Below are 14032 nucleotides of genomic sequence, written 5' to 3' on the forward strand. Positions count from 1 at the left end.
CCAGCTTGTGTACCAATACTCAAAAGTACCATCCCGCCACTAGGAAGATCACAGTTTGTCCCCTTTCAAACTCGCTCAGTTGGCTGTAGGAAGCACGAGTGTGTCTCTGTAGCATGGTTGCCTGCTTGCTTCACACGTCTGCACCAACTGAGTCTGCCGGCTGTGAGCATTCCCTATTAAAGGGTACACACAGTTGGCGCTCTGATAGCTATGCCACTACGCTATATGTTGGCGAACGACGTTGAAACCATTATCTGTACACCTACGACCCCAGGTGGCATATGCCGTCATCGGATCAAAACCGTCCTCCTCTTTACAAGCCACTAATTTTTTTCCAGCGGTGTTTTCACTCATATGTATTCACTTAGTTCACCAGAATTTCTAACGAATTTCGTATCGCAGTTTAGTTTTCATGCAGCTCAATATTTAGGACCTCATATCTCCTGAATTATGTGTCGTCCACTGAGATAATTTTGTAGGAATATCCAGCAGCATATATGAATGCTGTCTGCGAAATCTGTCGCAAATTGTGTTGATAGTAATGAAGTAATAAACTGAAAGCGATACCTGATGAGGCAGGTTATTACACGTACAGCATAAATGTAGAAAGCGGCGAACATTTTTCTTTTCATCATTTTGTGGGGGTTGTCAGCGACAAGTAGCTTCGTAAAGGTTTGAAGTTACGTGCAAAGTTTGTTGCAAGTCACCTCAAATACTGGGTGAATAAAGTCAGGGTAATTGGACGTCTTGAGCTTTTTTGAGCCCCAGCCCCTCGCGTTGACAGGTAGGTGTTTCTTATCCCCACAGCTATTCTTTCCAGACAGTAGGTGTTAAGTGTACCAATTTAGTTGAAATTTTTCCAGTGGTTTATGGGGAGATGTGGAAGACACACGCGTGCATACATGCATGCATATACACATGGTACATTTTTATAATACATATTGATATATTCTTCATCTTCCGGCGAGTAAGATCTTGAATATCAAGCCCAATATGGGGCACTTCAACTTACACATAACCGTTTTGTAGGTCACAAATTAAGTGACGCATTAAATAATAACTAGGTGGTAGAGAACAACGACTGTTCATAATACAGGGAGTTTCAAAATGAACATACCGGTTATAAGCCGTTGTAATATTTATTACGTTCAACTTACAATTGTAAAACATACACCACATGAAAGAGCAACTCAAACTAGATTTTTTTTACCTGTGCGCAATGGGAAGAGTATGGAATGACAAAGAGTGACTGAAAAATTTGTTGAACGCGTGCGAGTCTTTCACGTTTAGCCCCAAGAAATATCCCCGCAGAAAGTTCATGGACCTTTCTTTTTCGGTGAATCAATTGTAACTGATGTTTCTCAGCTTGATGTGCTACAGCTATGGCCCTTGCCGCAATGGGAAGAAGCTGAACAACACATCTTTATTAGGGAGCGTCGCCTCACTGGCAAAACTCAGTACGCGACTGGTTAAACGACGTTGTAACCGACCGGTGGATTGGGCGCAAGGGGCTAGTTGACACAGCATTTTATGCGTGACCTCCACGTTCATCCACGATGTCACGCGATCATGTGTATGTGCCTCCGATACCAGCTGATCTATCAGACTATAGAAACAGTGTTATTGCAACAGTTACTCCTGACACATTGATCTGGGTTTCGGGACAACTCAGTTATCGACTCGATGTGTGATCGGTGTTCACACTGAATAATTGTAAGAAAAACTGTTTGTGTTTCTCTTTCATTTGGTGTATTACTTATAAGTCTAAGGTGAATGTAATATATTCCGTATATTAATTTTGAAGTTACCTGTATTATATTTGGCCGAGCATACCGCCCCAGCTTGTCAGTATAGTTTGCGGTAAGACATAAAGTTTGCTAGTAGACTTTCATTAAAATCATTCTGAATGTATTTTGCAAATGCAGCCAAATGGGTTCAGCATGATCTGAATGAAGAGAAGAAAGCAAAAGAATCGCAGAAGAATTGGTTCAACGTTATCGAACAGAAGTAGAACAGTTTCTGAAAAGGACTGCTGCACTTGATGTGTACTAGATACGAGATTTTGAGACAGAACGGAAGTCTCAGGCGTCACATTGAGAAAGTGGAGACTCTCCGTACCCGAAAAATTTCCGTCACCGACAGTCAAAGATGAAACTTACGATGATCTATGACATGGAGTCATAGCTACAAATTGTCAGGAGACGTCTGTTACAAGCTGCTCCTGTAAAATGTTTTGTGCCCGAAAATTCGCCAAAGAAGGCCTGGCATGCTTGAAACTTGTGTCCTCATTTTACATTGTAATACAAGACTGCATACTGCCCTACCAGCGACAGAATGGCTCGACAAATATGGATGGGAAATACTTCCTCCCCCACCACACAATCATGATTGAGGCCACCAGACTTTCATTTGTTTCGAAAATTGAAGTAATAACTCAGTGGAAAAGTTTTGATACAATATACAAAACTTCCCCTGAGGTGACCCGACTACTCAGACAGATCAGTAATGAAGGTGCCCTGTCCGGAACACAGAACTTGCGAAAACGTTGGAAAGTTGTCTTATATTGAAAGTCTACAAAATTACTTTATATAATAAATTATTTTCTTCAATTCTGTCTTACAGTGTGCAGCAATTTTGAAATTAACCTCGTATTTTTATAAAATTCCGCGGCATTACAAACACAGGAATTGTAATGAGTGACATAGGTCGGGGAAGCCTAGGTATTTACATCTAGGTAGAGGTGCTCTCTCTTACTATGAACTTGCTTCAGGGAGACAGAAGTGAATCAATTAGTGCACAGATTTGGGGCCGGGAAGAGGGGGGAGGGGGGGCATGACGGCGACGACTTAGTGCAGTGCATTTTATATGCGAAATGAATTTGAGATGTACTGACGGAATTTCTTTTGCGATCAATGCGCGCGTGATAAATGTGGCATATTTTCCAGCAGAACATCATGCAAAACCGCCTCGCTTGGGGGAGAAAGATATGAGTCTCTATTCGCTCGTCGGCGCTGGAAACGACAAAAAGAAACGGGCAGTGAATGTGCGTGTTGCGTCTTTATGTGTGTGTGTGTGTGTGGGGTCACGGGGAGTGGGAAGCAGGCAAGAGCAAAATAGGAAACAACTCGGGGGATGCCATTTAAAACTTGTGCTTACGCAGTCGTCGCCGGCGTATTTCGGCTCCTTAAATTGCGTCCGCGTTGTGTGGGGGATAGCGACCGGAGAACGGCAGTGTGATGCAGATAAGGGGGAGTGGCGGCCAGCTAGCGTGCGGACTGTGCGCCCTCTCTCTCTCTCTCTCTCTCTCTCTCTCTGTGTGTGTGTGTGTGTGAGTTTGGCGAGGGGGTGGGTGGAGGGGGGCGTGGTGGGGGTGGGGCGGCGGACGCCACTTTACGGGCGCGTCGCGTCCCTGCGGCGCCGGCCGTCCTCCACGCCAGGAGCCAGACTCCCTCTGCTTCCACTGGCGACGCCGCTTACTCCTTCTGAGGCCTTATCTGACGCTGGACCAATGGCCATCTCAGTTCCGTTTAGCTGGGTGGTTATCTACTGCCAGCATGTTTTACACTCGGAGTCTTGATTTAGGTACGGCCAGTTGTACACTACTGGCCATTAAAATTGCTACACCAAGACGAAATACAGATGATAAACGGGTATTCATTGGACAAATATATTATACTAGAACTGACATGTGATTACATTTTCACGCAATTTGGGTGCATAGATCCCGAGAAATAAGTACACAAAACAACCACCTCTGGCCGTAATAACGGCCTTGATACGCCTGGGCATTGAGTCAAACAGAGCTTGGATGGCGTGTACAGGTACAGCTGCCCATGCAGCTTCAACACGATACCACAGTTCATCAAGAGTAGTGACTGGCGTATTGCGACGAGACAGTTGCTCGGCCACCATTGACCAGACGTTTTCAATTGGTGAGAGATCCGGAGAATGTGCTGGACAGGGCAGCTGCCGCACATTTTCTGTGTCCAGAAAGGCCCGTACAGGACCTGCAACATGCGGTCGTGCATTATCCTACTGAAATGTCGGGTTTCGCAGGCATCGAATGAAGGGTAGAGGCCGGCCGTAGTGGCCGTGCGGTTCTAGGCGCTACAGTCTGGAGCCGAGCGACCGCTACGGTCGCAGGTTCGAATCCTGCCTCGGGGATGGATGTGTGTGATGTCCTTACGTTAGTTAGGTTTAATTAGTTCTAAGTTCTAGGCGACTGATGACCTCAGAAGTTAAGTCCCATAGTGCTCAGAGCCATTTGAACCATTTTTTGAAAGGGTAGAGCCACGGGTCGTAACACATCTGAAATGTAACGTCCACTGTTCAAAGTGCCGTCAATGCGAACAATAGGTGACCGAGACGTGTAACCAATGGCACGCCGGGTGATACGCCAGTATGGCGATGACGAATACACGCTTCCAATGTGCGTTCACTGCGATGTCGCCAAACACGGATGCCAGCATCACGATGCTGTCAACAGAACCTGGATTCATCCGAGAAAATGACGTTTTGCCATTCGTGCACCCAGGTTCGTCGTCGTGTACGCCATCGCAGGCGCTCCTGTCTGTGATGCAGCATCAAGGGTAACCGCAGCCATAGTCTCCGAGCTGACAGTCCATGCTGCTGCATACGTCGTCGAACTGTTCGTGCAGATGGTTGTTGTCTTGCAAACGTCCTCGTCTGTTGACTCAGGGATCGAGACGTGGCTGCACGATCCGTTACAGCCATGCGGCTAAGATGCCTGTCATCTCGACTGCTAGTGATACGAGGCCGTTGGGATCCAGCACGGCGTTCTGTATTACCCTCCTGAACCCACCGATTCCATATTCTGCTAACAGTCATTGGATCTCCACCAACGCGAGCAGCAATGTCGCTATACGATAAACCGCAATCGCGATAGGCTACAATCCGACCTTTATCGAAGTCGGAAACGTGATGGTACGCATTTCTCCTCCTTACACGAGGCATCACAACAACGTTTCACCAGGCAACGCCGGTCAACTGCTGTTTGCGTATGTGAAATCGGTTGGAAACTTTCCTCATATCAGCACGTTGTAGGTGTCGCCACCGGCGCCAACCTTGTGTGAATGCTCTGAAAAGCTAATCATTTGCATATCACAGCATCTTCTTCCTGTCGGTTAAATTTCGCGTCTGTAGCACGTCATCTTCGTGGTGTAGCAATTTTAATGGCCAGTAGTGTATAAAGCAGATTATCGCAAAAAGTCAACTCCGATCAAGCTTGCGAGCGTTCTTCTCGTTCGTCCTCGGAGCTCCATGTCATTCACTGTTGTATCGGACGAAAATACACTCTTCTGTATAAAGGTGGCTACTTTACGTTGCTCCGGGAGGAGAACGATCGGATAGAACAACACACAAAATACACTGAAGAGCCAAATAAACGTGCACACCTGCATAATACGTGTATGGATCCCGCGAGCACGCAGAAGTGCCGTAAAACGACGTGGCATGGACTTGACTAATATCTGAAGTAGTGCTAGAGGGCATTGCACCATGAATCCTGCAGGCCTGTCCATAAATCCGTACAGTACGAGGGGGTGGAGCACGTTGCAAGGCATAACAGATAATGTTCATGTCTGGGAGTTGGGTTGCCAGTGGAAGTGTTTAAACTCAGAAGAGTGTTCCTGGAGCTACTCTGTAGCAATTTTGGACGTCTCCTACTGGAATTGTCCAAGTCCGCCGGAATGCACAATGGACATGAATGGATGCAGGTAATCAGACAGGATGTTTACGTAAGTCTCAACCATTCGAGTCGTATCTAGACGTATCAGGGGCCCCGTATCACTCCAACAGCACACGCTCCACACCACTAGACAGCCTCTACCAGCTTGAACAGTTCCTTCCTGACATGCAGCGTCCATGGATTCGCGAGGATGACCCCATACCAGTACATGTCCACGCACTCGATACAATTTGAAACGAGACTCGTCCGACCAGGCAACGTGTTTCCAGTCATCAACAGTCCAGTGTCGGTGTTGACGGGCCCAGACGAGGTGTGAAGCTTTGTGTCGTGCAGCCATCAAGTGTGCATGACGTTTCGTTATATGGTTCGCGCGCTAACACTTGTTGGTTGCCCAGCATTGAAATCCGCAGCAATTTGCGGGAGGGCTGCGCTTCTGTCACGCTGAATGATTCTCTTCAGTCGTCGCTCGTCCCGTTCTTGTAGGATCTTCTTGAGGCCGCAACGATGTCCGAGTTCTGATGTTTTACCGTATTCCTGATATTCACGGTACACTCGTGCAATGGTCCTACAAGGAAATCTCTACTTTATCGTTACCTCGGAGATGCTGTGTCCCATCGCTCGTGTGCCACTATAACAACACGTTGAAACTCACTTAAATCTTCATAACCGGCCATTGTAGCAGCAGTAACCGACCTAACAACTGCGCCAGCCATTTGTTGTCTTATATAGGCGTTGCCGACCGCAGCCCGTTATTCTGACTGTTTACATATCTCTGTATTTGAATACGCATGCCTATACCAGTTCAGTGTATCAGTCCATTATATTACATCACAGATAAGAACAATTACTTAATTTCGTGCAATCCATTTCCACAACTACGCCGTGAGTGTTAACAACTGCCTTAGAACATAAACGTAACACTTGATGCAGACAAAATAGAAGTATCTCAGTACAGTTAACAGTAAGTTTCACGTAGCGTTGTGCATAACGTATGAATCATACAGCTGGAGGCAACGCTGTCGGCTTAGTCGATGGCCGCGGACTGGGCTGAGGCGTCCTGTGCTTGCTCGGTCGTTAGTAAAAGAGTGGTTGGGCGGCGTTGAGAAACGTGGCAGCCGGCCGGTGTGGCCGTGCGGTTCTAGGCGCTTCAGTCTGGAACCGCGTGACCGCTACGGTCGCAGGTTCGAATCCTGCCTCTGGCATGGTTGTGTGTGATGTCCTTAGGTTAGTTAGGTTTAAGTAGTTCTGTTCTTAAGTTCTAGGGGACTGATGACCACAGATGTTAAGTCCCATAGTGCTCAGAGCCATTTGAACCAAGAAACGTGGCTACCTCTGGTATCTACAAACACATGACTACTCTGCAATTCACTCTTACGAGTCGGGCCGACACTTTCAGAATGTTTTTCGATTATTCCAATGTCAAAGAGCGCGCGAGGAAAAGAACACCTTTATTTTTTCGCACGAGCTCCGGTTTATTTTATTACGATGGTCATTTCTCCCTAAGTAGATCGTAGTCAACAAAATATTTTTGGATTGTGAGGAGGACGTCGGCGATTAAAATGTCGTGAAAATATCTCACCTTCAACGAAAACCGCCCTCGTCCTAATCATTGTCACATCAACTCGCGTGACGCTTCTATTTTGCAATATTACAAAATGAGCTGCCCTTCTCTGAACTTTTTCAGCACTCTCGTATTGGGTTACACGGATAGATCACAATCATTCGCTGGTCTGTAATGCTCTTAGACAGACGTACTTTCGGAATGACTGAAATTAGAGTTGTCTTCGAAAACACAGAATATCCTCTTAATTTCGTTGCTAAAGCACATCTGTGGCATCGTCAGTAGGTATTAAATAATATTGCATATCTTCATTGGTCGTTTTTTGGTATCGAGGGATGGTCATGTACTTTGTTCGAGTGTGCTGACGTATAGAAGTGGCCCCCGTCTGTTTGTTCAATAAATAATTGCGTTAGAGCCCATCATAATTGAGTGACACTAATAAACGAGTCGCCATGTTTCATGTTAGTTTTTTCGTCAGTAAGTATTTCATACATTACTTGACATTTGGTTTTGATACAAAAATATAAATAATTAGAAGGTAACTAAATCATATATACAGCCGTATTATAAGAGATCGGTTTAGCTGGAAAAAGAGTTGTCTGTTGTATTCAATGATTTTTTGATGTACATGTACGTAAATAAATTAATAAACACTCTAAAAAGCTCTGTCTGCATTATATTCGGGTTTTCCCACTAATAAGTCTGCTTTACGTGTAAACGAAACGCTGAGCTCTGGGAAACAGAATTTGAGTGTAATATTTACAGTAAGTTGATTGTGTGCATTAGAATAACAGAGTTGTTCATTATACAATTATCTAAATTTCTACCAACCCTACTCGGTGTTCTGTAAATAATTTTTGGCAGGACAGTATTTATTATTTAAGAAGTACTCTTTAATGCACTTTTTAAAATATCTGCTTCAGCTTTCAAATTCAAATGGCTCTAAGCACTGTGGGACTTAACATCGGAGGTCATCAGTCCCGTAGACTCAGAACTATGTAAACCTAACTAACGTAAAGACATTACACACATCCATGCCCGAGGCAGGATTCGAACCTGTGACCGCAACAGCCGCGTGGTTCCGAATTGAAGCGCCTACAACCGCTCGGTCACCCCGGTCGGCCTTCAGCTTTCAAATGAAGATAATGTGCGTGAGAATAGCAGCATAGAAATAATGAACATACTGCTCAAACAAACAGATGAGTGGTCTGAAAACCAAGCTAAGTAGCAAATAAGAAAACTAACAGTAGGAACCGAACAATGATAGAAAATATTTAAGCAATGAAATTTTAAAAAAGTATTTTCTGAAATTAGGCGAAACTCAGTTCTACATACTGCAATATCATGTTAGTTATGGAAATACCTACTTTGCAGCTGCAGTTCCAAGAAAAAAACACAGAAAAACCACCAGTCTGTGGACTTTAGACAGTAACAATAATGGAGATGAGTTTTTCTTCAGCGCGTGTGCCACTGCGTCATACCGAGTCAGTAATGGAAAACTATAGTTCCGGGAAGACTCGTTGGAAAATAAACGTTGACGGGCCCGGCGGCGCGTGGTTAATAGAGCACCGTTTGGCGTCTCTTTATGGCAGTGACATAAAACAAGGCGGTAGAACGACCTGAGATACGGCGAAACGCAGCAGCAGCAGCAGCAGCAGTGATTCGATATTCAAGGAGAAAGCTGTTATATGGCTAAAACTGCTCAGATCGACCGGTGCAATTCTGCTATTTGGTATATTTAAAAAGAACAGGCTGCAGACAGCGAACCATAAACATCTTGAATACCTGAAGCGATGTGGGATGGAATATATACGAGATCATCCAATAAGTAAGTTTCCCTATTTTATTTCTCTGCAAACTAAACTGCCCCCGTGACTCGTGAGGGTTGGTGAGTTCAATTGGGCTGTGTAGACGACGCTCACATCGGCTTACGGTGCATACTGCAACATCTTCCCTGTACAATTCCAGTTAGCCTGAAGTAACCACTACAAACTGTAGCCTCTCGAGAGCTGCGCCCGGTCATTAGTTTCTTCGCAGCAAAACAACTATCCGCCATCGATATCCATCGAGAGTTTGTCTATGGGGAAGGCTGAATGACCATTCAAATATTTCGTTATTGGCTCGGAAGTTTCAACTGGAAAGTGTTCCCGCACCCTCTATATTCACCAGATCTTTTTCTATGGTCCCAACTCAAAGGTCATCTTGCAGGTAAGCACTTCAACACAGATGGTGAAGTCCCATCAACAGTGGACAGCTGGTTATGACCACAGAACCCGACGTGGTACAACACCGATTTGGAAAAACTTGTATCACATCACCAAAACCGCTTGGAAAAATAAGTCCACTATGCAGAAAAGTAACGGAATAATTGCACAACGTTCATTCCTTTTCTTTTTACAAGGTAAATTGTGTTTAATGTTATATGTATAATGTCATTACATTTTCACGCAATTTGGGTGCATAGATCCTGAGAAATCAGTACCCAGAACAACCACCTCCGGCCGTAATAACGGCCTTGATCCGCCTGGGCATTAAGTCAAACAGAGCTTGAATGGCGTGTACAGGTACAGCTCCCCATGCAGCTTCAACACGATACCACAGTTCATCAAGAGAAGTGACTGGCGTATTGTAACGAGCCAGTTGCTCGGCCACATTTGACCAGACGAATTCATTTGGTGACAGATCTGGAGAATGTGCTGCCCAGGGCAGCAATCGGACGTTTTCTGTATCCAGAAAGGCCCGTACAGGACCTGCAACATGCGGTCGTGCATTATCCTGCTGAAATGTAGGGTTTCGCAGGGATCGCATGAAGTGTAGAGCCACGGGTCGTAACACATCTGAAATGTAACGTCCACTGTTCAAACTGCCGTCAATGCGAACAAGAGATGACCGAGGCGTGTAACCAATGGCACCCCATACCATCACGCCGGGTGATACGCCAGTATGGCGATGACGAATACACGCTTCCAATGTGCGTTCACCGCGATATCGTCAAACACGGATGCGACCATCATGATGCTGTAAACGTAACCTGGATTCATCCGAAAAAATGACGTTTTGCCATTCGTGCACCCAGGTTCGTCGTTGAGTACACCACCGCAGGCGCTCCTGTCTGTGATGCAGCATTTAGGTCAACCGCAGCTGATAGGCCATGCTGTTGCAAACGTCGTCGAACTGTTCGTGCAGATGGTTGTTGTCTCGCAAACGTCCCCATCTGTTGACTCAGGGATCGAGACGTGGCTGCACGATCCGTTACAGACATGCGAATACGGTACCTGTCATCTCGACTGCCAGTGATACGAGGCCGTTCTGATCCAGCACGGTGTTCCGTATTATCCTCCTGAACCCACCGATTCCATATTCTGCTAACAGTCATTAGATCTCGACCAAAGCGAACAAGAATGTCGTGATACGATAAACTGCAATCGCGATAGGCTACAATCCGACCTTTGTCAAAGTCGGAAAGGTGATGGTACGCATTTCTCCTCCTTACACGAGGCACCACAACAACGTTTTACCAGGCAACGCCGGTCAACTGCTGTTTGTGTACGAGAAAGGCTGCTTTTTTGTCAGCGCGTTGTAGGTGTCGCCACCGGCGCCAAGCTTGTGTGAATGCTCTGAAAAGCTAATCATTTGCATATCACAGCGTCTTCTTCCTGTCGGTTAAATTTCGCGTATGTAGCACGTCATCTTCGCGGTGTAGCAATTTTAATGGACAGTATATACACTCCTGGAAATGGAAAAAAGAACACGTTGACACCGGTGTGTCAGACCCATCATACTTGCTCCGGACACTGCGAGAGGGCTGTACAAGCAATGATCACACGCACGGCACAGCGGACACACCAGGAACCGCGGTGTTGGCCGTCGAATGGCGCTAGCTGCGCAGCATTTGTGCACCGCTGCCGTCAGTGTCAGCCAGTTTGCTGTGGCATACGGAGCTCCATCGCAGTCTTTAACACTGGTAGCATGCCGCGACAGCGTGGACGTGAACCGTATGTGCAGTTGACGGACTTTGAGCGAGGGCGTATAGTGGGCATGCGGGAGGCCGGGTGGACGTACCGCCGAATTGCTCAACACATGGGGCGTGAGGTCTCCACAGTACATCGATGTTGTCGCCAGTGGTCGGCGGAAGGTGCACGTGCCCGTCGACCTGGGACCGGACCGCAGCGACGCACGGATGCACTCCAAGACCGTAGGATCCTACGCAGTGCCGTAGGGGACCGCACCGCCACTTCCCAGCAAATTAGGGACACTGTTGCTCCTGGGGTATCGGCGAGGACCATTCGCAACCGTCTCCATGAAGCTGGGATACGGTCCCGCACACCGTTAGGCCGTCTTCCGCTCACGCCCCAACATCGTGCAGCCCGCCTCCAGTGGTGTCGCGACAGGCGTGAATGGAGGGACGAATGGAGACGTGTCGTCTTCAGCGATGAGAGTCGCTTCTGCCTTGGTGCCAATGATGGTCGTATGCGTGTTTGGCGCCGTGCAGGTGAGCGCCACAATCAGGACTGCATACGACCGGGGCACACAGGGCCAACACCCGGCATCATGGTGTGGGGAGCGATCTCCTACACTGGCCGTACACCACTGGTGATCGTCGAGGGGACACTGAATAGTGCACGGTACATCCAAACCGTCATCGAACCCATCGTTCTACCATTCCTAGACCGGCAAGGGAACTTGCTGTTCCAACAGGACAATGCACGTCCGCATGTATCCCGTGCCACCCAACGTGCTCTAGAAGGTGTAAGTCAACTACCCTGGCCAGCAAGATCTCCGGATCTGTCCCCCATTGAGCATGTTTAGGACTGGATGAAGCGTCGTCTCACGCGGTCTGCACGTCCAGCACGAACGCTGGTCCAACTGAGGCGCCAGGTGGAAATGGCATGGCAAGCCGTTCCACAGGACTACATCCAGCATCTCTACGATCGTCTCCATGGGAGAATAGCAGCCTGCATTGCTGCGAAAGGTGGATATACACTGTACTAGTGCCGACATTGTGCATGCTCTGTTGCCTGTGTCTATGTGCCTGTGGTTCTGTCAGTGTGATCATGTGATGTATCTGACCCCAGGAATGTGTCAATAAAGTTTCCCCTTCCTGTGACAATGAATTGACGGTGTTCTTATTTCAATTTCCAGGAGTGTATATATATATATACTGTCTTGTTTCTAAATGTTTCGATAGCTTGTTGTTTGAAGCGTTGCCGAGCGCGAGGATGACGACGCAGGGTGTCACGTTTTTGCACCATTACAGATGAAGGTTGTAGGCATCTTTGAGACAAATTTCAAAATTACGCCTCGAAATGGGAGACACTCAGCTGGTATCGAGGAAGTGCCTCTTTAGTTGTGTTGCGCAATGTATATATATATATACGATGGATGTCCAGTAAGTAAGTTTCTCTCTCTCTCTCTCTCTCTCTCTCTCTCTTCTTGTGATGCTCCCGTCCACTGCTGGTCATTTGCAGGTCACCATATCTCGACTGTAGGTCGAGTTTGGTATTCGTAGTCCTCGGTTGATCTGAGAACGATCTTTCTTGGTTTCAGCCTTCGGGTAGAAGGTCGAACGCCCTATAGCGGACATTGTTCGCAGGTGGAGGACTTCATTGTGAGCAGCTGCCTCCCGTCGAGTCGTCGGTGGAGCGGTTCCAGCCAGACGGTACAGCTGCCCTTTGAGTGCAGAATTCAGATATCCGCTGGACAGCCTCCAGTTGAGTGAGACAACTCGAGACCGTGGACAGTTCGCCACCACGTCTCTGCCGCTTGCTGGCCAAACATCTTGTGCCGTGCGTCGAAACCTTCCGGAAACGTTTGGTATTTTTCGACTTTGTACACCTCTGGTGGAATTTCTGGTTGTGCAGAGTCTCTTTGCCAGAGAATCTTGTAGTCCTCGAGGTGGCGTGTGACGGGCATCGACGGGAGTCTTGTGTTAGCGGCGGCGAGCCGGGCCCTGTGCTGGGAACAATCTATGTGGTTCAGAGCCGTTGTTTGAGAAGCTGTAATTCCGAAATGGATAAAGATTCAGAAAGGGGTTCGGCAAGGCCGCATACTGTCACCGTACTTATTCAATCTGTATGCAGAACATGTTATGAGGAATGCGAGGCTAGATGAAGGAGAAACAGGAATTAAAATAGCTGGAATAAATGTAAACAACCTCAGGTACGCGGATGATACGATCCTGTTGGCAGAAAGTGAAGAAGAATTGAGAACACTCTTACTGAAGGTGAAAGACGAAAGTGAAAAGGCCGGTCTTATGCTGAATGTGAAGAAAACGATAATTATGGCAACTACACCTACCAATTCGTGGGATATAGCAGGAGAAACCATGGAGGTAGTGACCACATTCAGTTATCTCGGTTCCCAGATCTCTGCTGATGGCGACTGCAGCCATGAAATCCGAAGACGCCTGTTGCTCGGTAGACAGGCGATGTCAAACCTTGATAAGGTTATAAGGTCCAGAGATATAACACTAGCAACAAAGATCCATATTGTGAGGGCTATGGTCTTTCCAGTTGTGATGTATGGATGTGAGACCTGGACCATTAGAAAGGCTGAACGGCGAAGAATTGACTCCTTCGAATTGTGATGTTGGAGGAAACTTCTTAGAGTTCCATGGACTGCAAAGAGAACCAACACATCAATATTGGAGCAAATTAAACCAGATTTCTCCCTGGAAGGTCTAATGTTAAAACAAAAGCTGACCTACTTTGGACACACAATGCGAAGACATGCCTCGCTGGAAAAAAAACATTAATGCTGGGGAA

The 14032-nt window shown here is 46.9% G+C and overlaps 1 long non-coding RNA gene across 1 annotated transcript in view; it reads right to left on the minus strand.

Moving 5' to 3' along the window:
• Window positions 1–14032, minus strand: part of LOC126101627 (uncharacterized) — a 327166-nt gene that overhangs the window by 58375 nt on the left and 254759 nt on the right. The gene's annotated exons all lie outside the window — the stretch shown is intronic.

This window comes from Schistocerca cancellata, chromosome 9, assembly GCF_023864275.1.
Source record: "Schistocerca cancellata isolate TAMUIC-IGC-003103 chromosome 9, iqSchCanc2.1, whole genome shotgun sequence".
In the NCBI taxonomy this organism is placed as follows: Eukaryota; Metazoa; Arthropoda; class Insecta; order Orthoptera; family Acrididae; genus Schistocerca; species Schistocerca cancellata.